The sequence below is a fragment of the Palaemon carinicauda genome, chromosome 45 (assembly GCF_036898095.1).
Source record: "Palaemon carinicauda isolate YSFRI2023 chromosome 45, ASM3689809v2, whole genome shotgun sequence".
In the NCBI taxonomy this organism is placed as follows: domain Eukaryota; kingdom Metazoa; phylum Arthropoda; class Malacostraca; order Decapoda; family Palaemonidae; genus Palaemon; species Palaemon carinicauda.
The window spans coordinates 33241264-33246053 of NC_090769.1; positions in this window are offsets into that span (position 1 = coordinate 33241264).

Here is a 4790-nt window from a genome sequence, read left to right on the forward strand (position 1 = left end):
TGCTTGTAAGATGACCCCGTATCCGGAAATCCAAACGAAAGATGTGTATGAACTCTTAATGAAAAATGATGAATATGTTCCAAATATTGAAAAACTTTACCATTCATTTAACTGAAAATTAATTTAGAACCATGCAAATAATATGCACATAGAGAATAAAAGTAGCGGAATTTTATTTAAGTATGTACACGAAGTACTGAGTACAAATGATAGATTAGCTTTGATGAAAATAAAAGATGTAAAAGACAGTTATTGTTAAAAATTTATTGTTTTGCTCAATGAATGCTTTAAAATGAAAAGTATAATAGATTAGGGATTTTGAAGCTAGATTTTGAAGCAGATTCAAAGAAGGATGAAAATACGGCAATGGTCATGATAGCGGATTTTATTACAGGGATATGGATGGGAAGATGGGATTTTCAAGGACTGACCCTCATTTACTTGAATATATTAAAAGCAGAATAATAAATACGTTTAATATAAATAAAATAGGTTTTAAAACTTCTATTAAGAAATTATTCACGACTAGCTATATTTTTTATTTAAAACATTTAGATAAATAGTAAAAATTTTCATTGTAAATACACTATATGTAAAATAACAAAAATATTTACGTAAATATGGTATTATGTATAAATGTTATAAATTGTAAGATTGTAAACGTGTATTTCATAATAAAAAATAAAAAAAAATAATTGCAGATATTAAGGCTTTCAAGAAGAAACTGAAGACTTTCTTATTCTGCGAGTGTTTCGATGGTGATGATCTAACAATAAGCGAGCAATACGCATTGTGAAATGTTAAATGCTCCAGAATGAACATCATAAAACAATCGTGGAGGTCCTGTAGAGAGCAGGGATCTCCTGTTGTACAGGAGCAGAGAAGCAGCCCTTAAAAGAAAAGGAAAATGCCATATGAAGACACCGAACAAAACCAATTTTGATAATTAGCTTATTGTATAGAATTTTGATTTTTAAGAGTTTTTAAAAACCTGATATTCTTTTCTTCAGTTTTAAAGATGTTATTAAAATCAGGCTTACCAAGTTTCACAAATTTGGACTCATTATTTAGAAGATTTTCCATTTTACGCATGTATTCCTCCCTATTTAGAATAACAGGTCCTTTAACTTTGTTTGGTTTAGTAATGACAAGGTTATCTCTATTGGCCAGGTTTTTCAGTATATCAAAATTAATTTTCTTAAAGAAATGGTGTCCATCCGGTTTTTAGTTTCCAGAATGCAGTGCCTAACAATTCAAATAGTTGAGATTGTAAGTTACCGAGATTAATGTCAAAGGGCAGAGATTTAAGCCTTTGAAATATTGATTTCAGTGGTATGAAAAATTGCAGCAATTAGGTCTAAAATTCGGAGGACAGAAATCCAACCCAAGCAACAATAGAAACTCTTCTCATCTGGACAATGCATATTTAGAATAATTAAAAACAGTGATTGAGTCTTTGTTAAAATTTTGAATAAAAATACCTTAGCTTCTCAGTTTCCTGTTTTGACAATCTTGTATGGTAGAAACGTACTCAGAAATACCCTTATTATCATCTTTTTTTCTTAAATTATTGAGTCAATCAAGGTAAAATTATTACATAAATTTCTAACACTATTGTTAATGACATCGTTATGCTTGTTAACAAATTTTTGTTTATTTGTTACTTCCATTTCTAAGACATTTTTTGGCATCTTGATAAAAATTGCGTTTGGTATAAAGATAATCTATACAGTTTAAATCTTAGGTACATGGTTGTTCAATAGACAATACTGAATAAATTCAAGATCAAGTTTGGCCTTCTCGTATTTCCTGTTACGCTTCTTGAGAGTCCTGTATTGCGAGAGCAGTTCAGCTCCGTAACGATGTCGAACTATGTCATGAAAATGAAGGAAGCCTCTTGATCTGATGTGAAGTAGATAAAGCAGCACACGCAAAAAGCTTTGAAATTCCACGATGAAGGCAGTTCTCCGTTGGTCCCACTCACAGCTACGCTCAAGTTGAAAGAAGTCCAAGTGACATCATCAGTGAAGGCGGCAGCAACCAGTAATTTACATTTCTCAATGTGGACAGAAAAATTAGCAGTTCTTAAAATCCATTTATTATTGATCCCGACGTTTCGTGACTGTCATTATCACATCTTCTAGGGCTACAAATAAGAAGTATATAAATAATATTAAGAAACAGTAATAAAGATATATACAAATTCATATAAAAAGTGAAAATTAGTTTAAAAAACTAAAAGTGAAAATTCAAGTTCAGCTCTGTAAAGATGTCAAACAAGGTCATAAACTATTTTCAAACAGATATACTTTATTTATGTGATTATTCGAAGAAAAAAAAACTTCCCACTAAATTATTTTCATGCATCTTAAATTATCAAATGATAAATTGGCTCAGACTCCAAAAATAATCACAGTACCTAAACCCAATTTAATGCCAGTTTTCCTTTTCCAGCTGTTGAAATAAACTTGAATGCAAATTCTAAAGATAATATATTAGAGATTATAATTCTTAAATATTTAAATGATTCCGCCTCATTAATCATTTCTCCTTCCAATGATATCTTATATACCATTGCATATTCCGTTCTCATCATATGTCCTTCTTCTATTTATCTTAAGCCCTACCTCATGCGATAATTCATGCATTCTGGTAAGCAAGCTTTGCATGTCCTGTGGTGTTCTGCTAATAAGGATAGCGTCATGAGCATACTCTAGGTCAGCTAATTTCCTGTTATCAATCCGGTCTAATCCCTCCCCACCATCCCCAACTGTTCTATGCATTACAAAATCCATGAGGAGGATAGACAACATAGGTGACAACACATTCCCTTGGAGTACTCCACTGTTCACTGGAAATTCATTTGATAGGACTCCACTAACATTAACTTTGCACTTTCTATGCTCATGAACAGACTTAATCAAATTTACACATTTAAGAGGAACTCCACAATAACGCAGGACTCTCCACAATATTGGCTGGCGCACACTATATAGGCTTTTTCATAGTTCACAGATGCCACCAAAAGTGGATTGCTATATTTTACACATTGCTGTACCGTACCACATGTCTTAAAAATAAAAAAATTAATCGACATAACTTCTACCTTTTCTAAATCCTGCTTGTTCATTACTCAGATTTTCATCAATATTTCTCTCTAGTCTCTTTAGAATGAGCATACTATATATTTTTATGACAACTGACGTAAATGTGATGCCTCTGTAATTATTTTAATCAGTCAGATCTTTTTTATTTCCATTTTCATCAACACTCATAGCTCCCATTCATAAGATTTTGCCTCTTCATGCCACATTCCACAAAATAATCTTGTAAGTATTCTGGGTGTCACTTAATTTTTGGCCAATTTTCATTTTAGCAGTTATTCCATCGTATCCAGGAGCTTTTCATCCCTTTAGTTTATTTAGGATAGCTTCGACTTCAAACACACTGGATTCATTCATGGGCACATCAAGATTTTCCCCAGCTTCAGGTATATCAATCCGATTATTTCCTTTATATATCCTATTCAAAACCTCACTTAAGTGTTCCATCTAACGTTGTCTTTCTTCATGTTCTTTGACCCGTAGAGATATCCTTAATAATTCTAGATAGTCTCTCCAGTCATTCCTGGCTTTTCTTTTGACCTCACTATCGATACCGGAATGCTTACCATCCTCCACCTTGTGATTTTCCTTATTTCCTCGAAAACTCTTAACAATCAATTTATCTTTGTCTCCTTTTTATAATATCCCAAGTATCATTTGATATCCAAGGTTTTCTCCTTGTAACTGGCCAGACAGTAATACTGTACATTGGAACATTCTCTCTGGTTACGGTTCATTTTCTTATCGCCTACACATACACAGAATAGGCTGGCCTATTATTTACATATTCTCCTCTTTCCTCATACACCTGGCAACACAAAGATCATAAAACAATTCTTTTTCTCTCAAGGGGTAGTGCCATAGCCTCTGTACCATTGTTTTCCACTGTCTTGGGTTAGAGGTCTCTTGCTTGAGGGTTCACTCGGGCACACTATTCCCTCTGGTTTTTCTTTCTTTTGTTTTGTTAAAGTTTTTGTGTAATTTATATAGGAAGTATTGATTTAGATGATGTTACTGTTCTTAAAATATTTCATTCTTCTTTGTTTCCTTTCCTCACTTGGCTATATTCCCTGTTGGGGCCCCTGGGATTGTAGCATCCTGCTTTTCAAAATAGGGTTGTAGCTAAGGAAGTAATAATAATAATAATAATAATAATATTAATAATAATAATAATAATAATAATAATAATAATAATAATAATAATAATAATAATAATAATAACTGCGTGCTAAAACTTCACTGCATATACTTCTAGTAGTATGTCCACAATTATCGTGTTGTGGAAAGAGTAACGAGGAACCTCCTTAACCCGTATCTAAACAATCTGAACCTTTTCAGTTTTTGTGATATATTTATTGTGTAGTGACTGTATTTGCAACTGGTGAGTGAGCCACAAAATAATTTAATATTATGGTATATCAGATCATAGAAAAGAACATTTTCCCCATGAAAAAAAAATGATTTGAGTAGTAATAAGGAAAATATCGCCTGTTCCAACAAACTACATTCGACCAAAATGCATTTTTTTGTAGCGTTTTTTGTTTTTATACAGTTTGTACGATATGTTAGGCTAACATGCTTGTCCTCACTTCCTGATCACGAAAGCTAACTTGGTTAATATATACTTTAAGCTCTAGCAAAATACCACAAGAACCATAAATTTTCACTACTCGCGGTCTCATGTAC